The 12,913-nt window shown below is 43.0% G+C and overlaps 1 protein-coding gene and 1 pseudogene across 16 annotated transcripts in view; both read left to right on the top strand.

Annotated features, from left to right (window-relative positions):
- Positions 1-12,913, top strand: part of ARVCF (ARVCF delta catenin family member) — a 1,120,703-nt gene that overhangs the window by 350,899 nt on the left and 756,891 nt on the right. Inside the window, exons 1-2 of one of the 16 annotated variants that reach the window (XM_068243386.1) lie at positions 8,836-8,908; positions 9,252-9,462. The exons of 14 other annotated variants lie outside the window; for them this stretch is intronic. The gene's annotated coding sequence lies outside the window, so the exon portion shown is untranslated. Of the gene's footprint in view, positions 1-8,835; positions 8,909-9,251; positions 9,463-12,913 lie in introns of those variants that run through there. One more of the 16 variants, XM_068243384.1, reaches the window with a different exon arrangement.
- Positions 954-5,025, top strand: LOC137532383 (small ribosomal subunit protein eS6-like; annotated as a pseudogene).

Raw genomic sequence — 12,913 nt, 5'->3', positions numbered from 1 at the left:
GAAGGGCGGATAGCTGTGATGACGGGGGGAGAGGGAGGGGAGGCCAGCTGTGACGACAGGGAGAAAGGCGGCCAGCTGCGATGACAGGGGGAAGGGCGGATAGCTGCGACGACAGGGGGAAGGGCAGCCAACAGCGACGACAGGGGGGAGGGCGGTGAGCTGTGATGACGGGGAAGAGCGGTAAGCTGCAATGACAGTGAAGGGAGGTGACAAGTAGCAACCACAGCAGCAGCAAGGTAACAAGTAGAAAAGAAAGCAGGAAGAGTGAAAACAGCAGGGCTGCATCTTACTTTTAAAAGATCTTGTGCTGAAACCCCTCCCACAAGAGGCTCTGGTACTGCGGTACTCTGGGCAAACTGCCACAATGTAACAATGTTCACAGACAGGAAATGGCTGTTTACAGCTGTCTGTTAAAGCCAGAACAGCTAGAAACAGCTACATAACCTGCCCACAGTAAAAATGTCACCATGTAATACATGTCAGAATGTGAATCTGGGAGAGGAAGGATTTTACAATGAGCAAACACTGACTAAATCATTTATACATAATAATTGTAAAAATGAAGCACTTTTTTTATTACATTATTTTCACTGGAGTTCCTCTTTAAAGTGTACCCAAGCCAAAGCGCGAGTACACAAAAGCAGATACTTGCCTAAAAAGAGGGAAGCCTCAGGATCCTATTGAGGCTTTCCTCGGTGGTCTGCTGTTCCCCGTAGCTGAGCGCCCCCCCGCCGAAGATTAGCGACAATGCATTGTTGCTAATCCTATCGGGGCTGCACGGCTTCTCTTCCACAATCATGGCCACGCACTGTAATATCGAGCCTGCCTGCACATGCACAATAGCTATTAATCTGCTACTGCGCATGCGCGGGTGGTCTCAATCTTACAAAGTGTGGCCATGATTGCAGAAGAGGAGCCGTGTGGCCAGAATGAGGAGGGGGGCCGCTTTCAGCATGAAGGGCACTGCAGACCACCGAAGGAAGACTCAAAAGGATCCTGAGGCTTCCCTCTTTTTAGGTAAGTATCTGGTTTTCTGGCTTCGGCTCGGGTTCTCTTTAAGATGTGCAATCAAGATTGTATCATTAATGAGCATTTTAAGGTGACCATTAACCATACTATCCCACAGCCTATCGATCGTTTCCATTTGCTGTGTTAATTGATCGAACACAATCGGTCGTGCCCATTAACCTTTTAGCTCACAGCAATCATGGGGTCAGGAGCGTGACAGCAGAGTGAGCTAGTGCAGCGACGCGGATATTGGCAAGAACGGCGAGAATGAGCGGACGGCGCGCCATGGACGATTGAAATCTTAGCCCTGGCAGTAATAACAACTCCCAAACGTGGCATAGATTTCAATCAGTGTGGTCCAGAAGCAGTTAATGGATGAATTCCTACTAACTAGTTTGATCGGATTAGTGGAATCATCTGTTTTTCAGATCAATTCCATTGATCTGATTGGTTAGCTGTTAATGGGCACAGATGATCGTTTCCAATAGATTACCATGGCAATCAGAAACGATCGATCGGGAGTGGGATTATATCGATAATGGCCACCTTTAGACTGGGGAATAGGTAACATTAACTAGACTACCCGTGGCAAGCTCCAGTGTGCACTCTGTATCAGGAGAACCTTTTGTTCCTAGAGAAGGTAACTGTGGGCCCCATTTTTGAACACATAATGTAGTGCATCTTTGCAAGTGGTAAGGCTGCATATCATGTAACTTTACCAGATCAGTAGCTGTCATTTCTTGTCTTGAATGCAGATTACAAAAAATTGCCAGCAGCCAGAACAGCTGTCCTCGCCCTACTGTGTGATCATTTCCTGGAGCAGATTGCGAGGAAGCATGGCTAGACTTTCATATCATGATTTTATTGAAATTACGGTTTACTGGGAACCTTTGAATACTTGTGCCTCCAGTGTCCCCCTCTGTGTCACCTCTGCTTTTCTGTGCCTTCAGTGTCCTCCTCCGTGCCACCTCTGATCAACCCCCCCCCCCCACACACACACACACACACACTGTCACCTCTCTCCCCATTTACTGACCCTTCGGGCCCATCAGGTGAACTGTACTAGCACAAGGGGTAAGCATTGCCTTTCCACTAGTTATGTTTACAGTGATCTACTACATGATAACTAACAGGTTTGTGTACTTTGTTTATTGAAGTTACAGTTTACTGGGAACCTTTGAATACTATTCCTTCATAGGCCATTAAACACACAAAATACACAGCAGGAATGTGTTTTTCTAAACTAGCACAGAATAGAGGGGGTTAAAGCCATTCCCCAATGTTAGAGCCTGGAATAATGCGCCCGACAGTAAATGCAGAATGGATTGTGCTAGAGGTTTATCAGCCTGGTTTATCGCTGGCTTTTATACAGACAAAGAGATGAACTGTCAGAAAGCACTATGCTGTTTGTAGTATGGGACATAATAGAGATGGGGAAGAGCGGCTTATGTGCACAAAACCTGTAAACTCCCAATTATCCCTGTTACAGCGACTACCGCTAGCAAGCATTTTTATTATAAAACAGAAGCAGAAGTACACACTGTGACCATTTATTACACTTGCATGCATAATATAGAGTCACTGATGTCGTATTTCTGTAATTGCACTTAGTGGGTCAATAACAGGTACTTAAGATTACTAGCTAACATGAGCAACAAAATTGTGGTTTGATATCGACTTCATGACATGAATTTCTGTCCATAAAAGGCATCCTTGGAATTAAACGCACCTGATACGATTCTCAAGTTTCTTTACAAAACACAGACAATATTTAGAAGGGAAACGATTTGGATATCCATAGGTCAAAGGATACATTTTTTGATTGAGGCCGATGATGTCTACTTTGTTTAAACTTTTGGATCAGTATAATATTTTTAGCTTTCAAATGCAAAAACTTTGAATATTTTAGAAACTCCACTGAACAGCAAGCAGTATAAAAAATGTATATTTTTTAAAGTCACCACTATAGGTAGTTGCCAGTTTATGAACGAGATCATTCTTTACCTTAATCTGTCTATTATTCGAAACACTGTGGCATCTCTGTCCCCTGTGCCTCCTCTATGTCCCTTGTGCCTCCAGTGTTCCCCTCTGTGTCACCTCTGTTTTTCTGTGCCTTCAGTGTCCTCCTCTGTCACCTCTCTCCCCCTGTACCCATAGTGTACCACAGCAAATTTTCATTAATGTGTTTTTTCTTAGAATTTTTTTAAATCGATTATCTCAAAAATTACAAGGTCTTTTTGTGTTACCACAGAATTCAATTTCAAATTTTCGGACCGTTCGTATTGGTGGGTTGATCGTAAGGTTTATAAGTCAAGGACTAGCGATACATAGCTTCTTGAGTGAAGATTTGCTATGAATATGTCAACATATTAGTAGAGGTCTTTAAAGCACAATTAGTCAGAATTATCGCTCTGCTACTAAACAGATTTGCCACAGCATTATACATTTTTTTTAAGTATTTGAAAGGGATTAATATGCTTACTTTTAATTTTCCTTGGTGCCTTATTATGCGATTGTACCAACAAGACCTCCACCACATTGTACTTATCTCATTCATTGAGCAGATTTCTCTTTGATGTATGGAGGAAAGAAGATAAGCTTTAGTTTGCTAAGGAAATAAAGCAGAAACCCTGTGGCTAACAGATGCAGTGATCCTTAAGCTGGCCACTAATGATCCAATCTTTTTCATCCAATCTTACCATTTCTATGCAATATAAGGTAACTGCCTAAATTATCCATTCAATATATTCACTCAGTTTACCCTTATACTACATAGATTTGGTAAAATTGGATGAAAAATATTGGATCATTAGTGGCCACCCTAAGCAACAGAATGCTGTTTCTCACTCGCACAACTCTTCTGACAGAGCCAGGAAACCGCTTAAAGGCAAGAGTGCTATCCACTACACAACCCTTATCTGAACTAACTATATAAGATATACAGAATTTTGGTCCAGGAGGTACAGCTTCAGGGAGATTGCAAGTGGTATTAATGTGTTCCTTAAGAATATGCTGTATATGGAAGGTGTCATAAAGAGGGTCTTCAGCTAGGCAGCAACTTTATGCGGATCTGTTGCGTGATTCCATTTTTACCTTGTACAAACTACAAGGCATGCGGTAATATGAAGTACATGCAGTAATTATGACTGAGATTATACCATGAAAATTGGTGGACAATTAGCCTCTGTTCCTCTTTCAGTGTAATAAATTCAAATAGCCCACAACGCAATCATCAGAACATAGTCAACGCTAGTTTCAGGCTGGCGCCAAATATAACCTAGTCAGCAAAAATGAAAATGAATATTTTTTTCCAGCCACTCGCTGTCAGATGCTGTTAGAAGTTGAAGAACGTAAGCTGTATACTTTACATAAAAAACATGTCTGCTTAGAGGCTTTCAATGCTCCCTTGGGTTAAAAATGGAAGATATGTTGTATGCAGCAGTGGAGAAAATGTCTAGCAGGAATTCCTTCTGAAGTCCTCACTTATGTACATGTTAATCTGCTGGTAAGCAAGGATCATTCCTGCTATGTCCCCAGAAGGACTGGCAAGTGTAAAGGCAAGTCTCTTCATGTTTGCATTGTGGATACCAATTTAAATGTGTTGAACTTGGCTGTCTTCGCAAAAAGTGAGAAGGACATTCCTGTACTTATAAAAAAAATACAGTTTCATGTTTTGGATCTTAAAATAGCAAGCAGAGTTCACAAACTCTTCAACCTGATTTTTGATGATGTTTATGTGCAGCAATACGTGATCAGGATTAGGAGGAAAAGGAGGTCAGGACGAAGGCCCCTACATTTCGGAGTGCTGTGATCCCTACAGTTCTTCAACACAATGTTAGACTCATTGCCTTGAACAAATAAAATTGGTGTACTTAAAAGAACAAGAACATGGCAAAGAAGTATGCCAAGCACTTTGTGAAATAAATTACCGGGAAGCAACAGGAACAGTTTGCTAAGAAACTGAGACTTTCCAGACTGAAAACCTCCACATCCAAATCTTAATCCAATCAAAAATAAAGCCTCATGATTTAAAGCACACTGGAACTGATAAAAAAAAACTAAATAAATATGCAGTGGTGGTAGCTGTGAGACCTTAGCTTTTCCGACCTCCTCTCTGTCTTGCAGCTTTGCTCCCTTGTTCTTCTGTGAGGGGCTAATGATCTGTTCACACACATGCCCCCTTCCTGTGCACTCACCAAAGTCTGTGCACAGCAGCCGCAGCCGGGGCAATCCTGGGCATGAGCAGTTACAAATGCTTTCTAATCGTGCATGCCCAAGACACTCTCAGCCACGGCTCTTCTGCACATCAATGTAGGAGTGAGATCAAATGAGATGTGTGGCTGTTATGTTTCCAAATTACTGTACTTGATTTTTATTATTATTTTTTATTATTGTTAGCACTTATGGCCTTGGTTACTTGCAACAGTTTAGTTAATTTTACAGTTACCAAAGTAAGAATTAAAAGTTTAACTGAATCAAAACTTTACAGATGTAAAGATCTGCTTCCAGCACATAAGGAGAAACATGAAAATGAGAAGTTTACTCTTCTTCCTTGAGATTTTCTCCTACAATCTAAAAATAGGCTTGTAAGTTAGCTGATGTAGAGTGTAATTAACCCTAAAGTCTGTGTAAGTATTGTATGACATATAGGTCATACTGAGCTCAAAAATATCTATCTACGCTTTGGTGGGTGTGTAGGTGTCAGTGTTGTACCGACATTAGTTTGTAAGCTTCTCGAGCATAATAATCAATATGACTATTGCCATGTGTAACAATGTAATGGACTAAGGCTAGGGCCACACTAGCTACGGGTGCGGGACGCATCCGCGGTCCGGGCTCCGATTTTCAAAACCCGGAACGCAAACGGATCCGTGCTGCCTTTTTTGCAGCACACGTTTTGGATCCGCTTGCGTGTTTTTTGTTTTTTTTTGCTAGAGGGGGTAGCAGCCAGGACGGGGGGCTGCGGGCAAAGCGGCGGCCAGGGGGGTCACATCCCCCCCCCCCCTTGCTCACCTGGGTGCCCCCCGTCCCCGCTCCCCCTCCAGCTCGCATATAATGTAATAATTTGTACCTAATTAAGTTCGGCGAGCCGGGCACTTCCGCCCACACCGCTCGCCGTCACTTCCTGCAATGTCGCCCTCTGTATTTCAGTGGGCGGCATCGCAGGAAGTGACGGCGAGCGGTGTGGGCGGAAGTGCCCGGCTCGCCGAACTTCCTTAGGTACAAATTATTACATTATATGCGAGCTGGAGGGGGAGCGGGGACGGGGGGCACCCAGGTGAGCAAGGGGGGGGGATGTGACCCCCCCTGGCCGCCGCTTTGCCCGCAGCCCCCCGTCCTGGCTGCTACCCCCTCCAGCATGGCGGCCCCCTCCTTCACCATGGGATACTGGAAACTGATCCGTTTCCAGTGTCCCAAAATGTCAGTGAAGAGGGAGGCCCGTTTCCCCATTGATTTTCACTACCCGTACGTGTATACGGGTCCGTGAAAAATGCTGCAAGTCCGGACTCAGCGTTCCGGGTTTAAAAACGTATTCCGCGGATCGCACACGGATACGTTTTTAACTTGAGTGTGTACTGTTCCTATTTTTAACACTGGTATCCGTGGCTACGTTTTTCGTCCGGGACAAAAAACGTAGCTACGGATACGTTTTTAAATCAAGTGTGAACTAGCCCTTACAATGATAAGCTGGGTTTATTCAGGACTCATTCTCACTAATACACTCATATAGCTGCATTTAAAACTTATGTTCAGTATATAATATGATATACTTGTATGTGGGACATTAACACAGTTTTTCCCTCTAGGATTTATAGATAAGACCCATTATTTTAATTTTAGACTGAAATGCATTGTTTAAGAAATCTATTAATCCATACTCAAACAGTTATATTAGAGATTACAATGGACCACTGTACAGCTTGCATTTAGCATTATGTGAAAGGGGCTTTCTATTATCCCCCTTCTTTTCCAGACTGCAGGGCTATGTACGTCTCTTCACTAGAAATACACACAAAGGCAGCAGTATACATGTGTTTTTGTTCATTTCTTCTGCCACCATAGGGTAATCTGTGTCAAAGTCCTTTGTCTGGTTAATGTAACTGGATATAGAATACTGAGCTAGACTTGCCTAAAGTGAGATTATGGGCCTTATTCAATTCACTTAAGCTTACTCCTAGGAGATATTTTTTAATTTTCTGTTTGTGGTTTGTGGTTAGATTAGAGAATGCTAGTGGGAAGCTTTGTATGTATGCAGCTATTATTTGTATGGCTCTAGTACTCCTTTGGGAATTATTATATCAACATTAGTACATACATTGATTCCTATATTCTATACCTTGTTAAAAAGGCATCTGTCTGAGGGAGAGATATATAAAGCAACTTGTGAACAGTCAGTTCTTGAAGGTAATGTATTAGGAACAGGAAAAATGGGCAAGCATAAGAATCTGAGCTACCCCATAGCAATATTTTCATGGGGTCATCAGATTTAGGCACTCTTGAGCAATGCCACCTGCCCCTACCCTATGGATATAAGTTGACTGGGCAATATACATTTCCTTGCAATGTACACTGTGTATAGTCCATGGGCACTGAGACAAAGTCAGAGGTTGGAGAAACAAAGGAGAGTGAAGTACCAACTTAATAGTGAAGTACCAACTGGGCCTGCTCTTCTTTAGGGCCCTATAGCAGTTGCTATGGCTATTGCTACGCCCCTGGTTATTGGGACTATTGGGCTAGAGAAGCTCCAAACCAGCAGGTATTTTGGGGTCTTCCCGGTATGCAGTGGTCAGTACTTACCAAAGTGGTTCAAGGAAGGAAGGCAGCATTAGAGACACTCAACTTGATGGGCATACAGTGTGAAGGGTAACCCCTTTGGACCAGTCCAACAAAAAAAATGCTGTTGGATAAATTGCTGAAAATATTAATACTGACCACAAGTGAAAGGTATGAAAAAAATCAGATCTCACTGTTTACCAGTAGACAAGTCCAATTATCCACAACGGTATAGTGCTAACTTTTGTATAGAGCTTTTCTCCTGTTGGACTCAAAGCACTTCAGAGCTGCAGCCACTAACTAAACCACACACGCAATAAGTCACTCTGAAGCGATATGACGTTTTGCCAAAATCTCCTTGCTGAACAGGTAACTGGCCAGTTCCAGGATTCAAACCCTATTCTCCTGTGTCAAAGCCAATACACTATTCAGCCACGCTGACTCCTTGCACTGCTGAGATTTCCTTCAATGGGTATTTGAATGTAAAAACTGATCTATAATGCAAAAGTAGAAGGTGGCTGGCTTGGCCTCGTAAATCATGTTTTCTTTTACTTAAAATTCCCCAAACCTCAATCGAGTTCAGCCTGTATGAGATGTGCTAGAAAAATAACTCTGATCTATGGAGGCCTCACTTTGCAACTTACAACTGTTTTTTTGGTACATGGGCATTTTACGTGCTATTAATAACACAGCTGGTTTAATGTTATTATTATTATTATTTATTGTATTTATAAAGCGACAACATATTACGCAGCGCTGGACAATAAATATATACAAGGATGACAGACATAACAAGGTTATACAACATAGAACAAAGTTATACAAAGCAATATGTGCTGGTTAGGTAGGCCCAGTAATACAAGTACAGGCTGTCATAGGACAGGAGCACATGATCCTGTAGATTACACTAGGGAATGGAGCATCCTGCCAGAGGCTTACAATCTAAAGGGGTGGGGTGGAAACACTAGGTGGGGCTTTCATATAAATATTTTTGGCTGATCAGTGTGTAGTATTACTATACATAGCATAAAATATATGCATTCCTTATTAAGGATAAGTTCTCATACTTCTCATAATGGTCTGAGAACTGAGAAGACCTTGAGATCCAGGAGTGGAGGTTTTCAAGGTAGGACTGTTTTTCCAATGTATCTACATCTATGAAGTAGATGCTGTTTTTTTCCATCTTGTATACTGCAGAAAGGTAGAGAATTGCTTTTGTATAGTGGGGTTTGCAGATAGGAAATAGTACACACAGAGAGTTTTCACTGATAATTTACCCCGGGCTCTGAAGAGCCTGACAGATGGATGATGTTATTGCAGCAGAAGCTGCCTATTCTCTTAGAAACAATGCTATTTTCTAGATTGGTCAGGTCAGTGAGCCGAAAATAAAGGACAACAACATAACTGATTCAGATCGTTCTGTTGAATTTTTTTTTATTGACGACAATATACTCAATGAACACTTTTAGGTGGTATGGAAACCTGAATCCAAGGAAGCAGTGTCAATTTGGAGGCCGTGTACACCTGTGCAGCGTAATGGACAGTTTCCTTGCCTTCCAACCAGCACCGATAACACCATGGCACTTTAAATCAATCTTCGTGTCACATCTATATAACCTGAATTATGAGGAATATAGACAAAACTGTTGCTGACTCCCTTTAGAAAATGCAGCTTGCCAGGTTAGTTTCCTGATTGTATGTCCTCAATAATAATGCAATAAAGAAGGTTGGGAGGAACTCTATTTGATATCTTACTTATAAGGATGCATAATATTTGCAATCTTACGTCACACCTATAAAGGACCACTACAGTGAAAAAGTAAGCAGTTAAAATCTGACAGAACCAACAGGTTTGGGACTGGTCCATCTCCCCATGATGTATTCTCAGGATTCTCTTTGTTTTCAAAAGCATTTCCTGTATGGCAGTTGCTATGTCTAAGGCTTGGTTCACACATAAATCTTTACATTTCCAGTCAGTTTTGTATCAGTTTTAGCTGACAGTATTGGAACTGTTCACCTTTTATGTGTGAAACTGATGGAAACTGTCAAAAACTGACAGGACAGGATGGGACACCTTTTTATGTGTAAACCAAGCCTAAACTAAATTGCAGTTGCTCAGTAGGGAAGCTAACATTTTTGTACAGATTCTTTCCATTGAGTACTTTTGTAAAGAATAAGGCTGTAGACACACTATGAGTGGTTTCTGGGTGCTTTTCTAACCATCAGCGCTTTCTGAGCTTTTTAAAAAAAACAAAAACGCTCCAATTGACTTGCATTAAAATCACAGTAAAATAGCAGTGATCGTGATTCATCAAATAAATATATGACACCTTAGTGAATTCAAAATTAGATTTTACCCATGAGGTCAATTATCAAACATTCAACAAAGTGTTTAATAAAGCTTAATCAATTGAGGCCATAGTATGAGTGTGTCTACAGCCTAAAGGTAATACTGAGAATTTCCCATGAAGAGATAGAGCATTCCAAAATTTGTCAAATCTGTCAGCTTTTTACAACCTACCATAAGCAACAGTGACATGGAAAATGGTAGTTTATAGTGCATTTTACGCTGGGAGAAATGCACATTTTTATATATATGAAATATGCACTTTAAATTTTACCAATTTTTGCAATAGTCGTCCTTAAAAACAGACATGTGGCCTTTAAAAAGCAAGAGAAAAATAAGCCAAAAAAATCACTCCCCCATCCTGCTGCCTGAATGTCCATCAACTGTCAAAAGGTTTCATATGTGAAAGTCCTGCAACCTGCTGTGTTTTCACTTGAACCTTGCCTTGGTCAATGAATGCCACATAAAGGCTTGTATACATGCTTGACTTGACCACCTCAGCTGATAATCAATCAATCGTGTGTATGGCAGTCTCCCTCCCCCAACCTACGAGCAATCCGATCGGCGGATCAACTCAACTTAATTTTTACACATGTTCTCCACTCGCTTTGTGAATTAGGCACACACATCACTCCATCGTGCCTCTGCCCAACCCCTCCTCTCCGAATAACAACTTAACATCTCCTCAGCTACATAACTGACACGCGTCTGTACTGGCTGGCCCAGCGATGTCCCCCAAAGGAACAGGCCCTGATCCCCAAAAGGTGACATAAGTCAAAGGTGTGTACACACATTAAGACACAAAGGGCCATATTCTATTGATGAACTCGCCAGTGCTAAGCACTGGCGAGTTCTTAACTTAGGCGATGGGGGCATCGCCTAATCTTATAAAACTTTAGACCCCCCCAGGTGGAAAAGAACTCGTTTGGGCGATCTGCAGCCTGGGCTCCCCATTGGTCCGCTGTCTGAACCAATAAAATGGCTCACACAGCGGACCAATGGGGAGCCCAGGCTGCAGATTCAAAGATGCTTTGCCCGGGCTCCTTCTATGCGCACAGTAATTACAGTGTCGGATACACTGTAATTACACTACGGATTTTGCGGCGAGAGGCGTCGGGTGATCTGCAGCAGTATGTATGCAAGGGTGCCGGTGCAGCTACATGGGGGGCTTCTACAGTGTGCGGCGAGCCGACTGGGAGCTCTGGGGGTCACCTTATTAACCTTTTGACGACCAGCTAACGCCGATTGGCGTAAACTGGTCGTCTGCGGGTTACCATGGAAGCGGCCTTTCCATGTCAGTTCACGGAGGGTGTCTCCGTGAACAGCCGGAGAGCCGCCGATCGCGGCTCGCCGGCAAAATGTAAACAGGCGGGGAAGAAATCCCCGCTGTTTACATCATACGGCGCTGCTGCGCAGCAGCGCCGTAAGGCAGATCGGCGATCCCCGGCCTCTGATTGGCCGGGGATCGCCGGCATATGATAGGCTGAAGCCTATCCTTCAATGCGCAGGACGGAAATCCGTCCTGCGCAGCTCACAGGGGGAGGGAGAGGGAGGGAGCGGGAGAGACGGTGGAGAACGCTGCGGAGGGGGGCTTTGAAGAGCCCCCCCCGCTAAGCAACTGCAGCCGGCGGCGATCAGACCCCCCCAGCAGGACATCCCCCTAGTGGGGAAAAAAGGGGGGTAGTCTGATCGCCCTGGCTCACTCCTGATCGGTGCTGCGGGCTGGAGAGCCCACGCAGCACCGATCAGTGCAGAAAGCCCTGGTCGGCAAGTGGTTAAAGGAGACCCCCAGATGCTGCGGCGGAAGATGTCAGCGATGTTCGGCGGGCGAGTGCGCATGTGTGGGGAGTGAGGCTGTAGTGCTGATGGACAGCACCACAGCGTAAACCTCACTCCCCATCGCCCGGTAATAGGGAGCATCGCTCAGGCTTTCGCCTGAGTAATGCTCCTTAACGGTCAGCCATCGCAGGAAGGATATGGGCAATAGGATTTGCCGGTAATCCTCACGCGATGGCAAGGTGATAAGTAGCTCACATGTGCAAGCTACTTATCACCTTGAATAGGATATGGCTCAAAGTCTTATGTCCCACTAATGTTATTTTTCACCTTACAGGTGTGCACTTAGGAACCCCTTTCATTTTCTGATGGTGTGACATATATATTCATTTTGAAAACAGATTTACAATCTATTGTGCGCCAGTCAGCGGCTTTACATAGATTTTTTGCAAACACTAACAGCAAGAAAACTGTTTTGCCTAAACTCATGTAAGCAGTAAAATAGAGATCCATTGGTCTCATTACTTAGGTCTATATTTCATCCTAAACCTTTATTGATTTGTAATTACTACAGTCTACATTCCTGGGTATGCTATTCAGAGGTTGAAGAAGTTTAAATTAAAACCTATTCTTTTCTATAATTCACTATGTAAGGTAATTGCTACCTGTGGCTCTGTGTTAAATAAGACTGTATGAGTCATGAGTGCATTGCGATAAAATCATTGACCGTCTGCTTAGCACATTATTTACAAACTAGGACATGGATTACTGGAGTATTTGATGTTATAACTTTCAGCAGAGGCTATTTATGTCTTTAGGGCTAGAGAATGGTTTAAAATAAACTGAAACAACTGGGTGCATAAAATTATATAATAAAATATAATTATAATGATATATAATAATGTGTATGTATAGATGGAGGTCTGTAGGTTGACTCTCAAGAGGGACACTAGTCGGTGGGGGTGGTATTTAGCTAAGCAGCAGAAACTAGACTTGAGTGCCTATAGC

Source organism: Hyperolius riggenbachi, chromosome 1, assembly GCF_040937935.1.
Source record: "Hyperolius riggenbachi isolate aHypRig1 chromosome 1, aHypRig1.pri, whole genome shotgun sequence".
Taxonomy (NCBI): domain Eukaryota; kingdom Metazoa; phylum Chordata; class Amphibia; order Anura; family Hyperoliidae; genus Hyperolius; species Hyperolius riggenbachi.
Note: the sequence above shows the minus strand (reverse complement) of the source record. Positions and strands in the feature narration are given on the sequence as shown.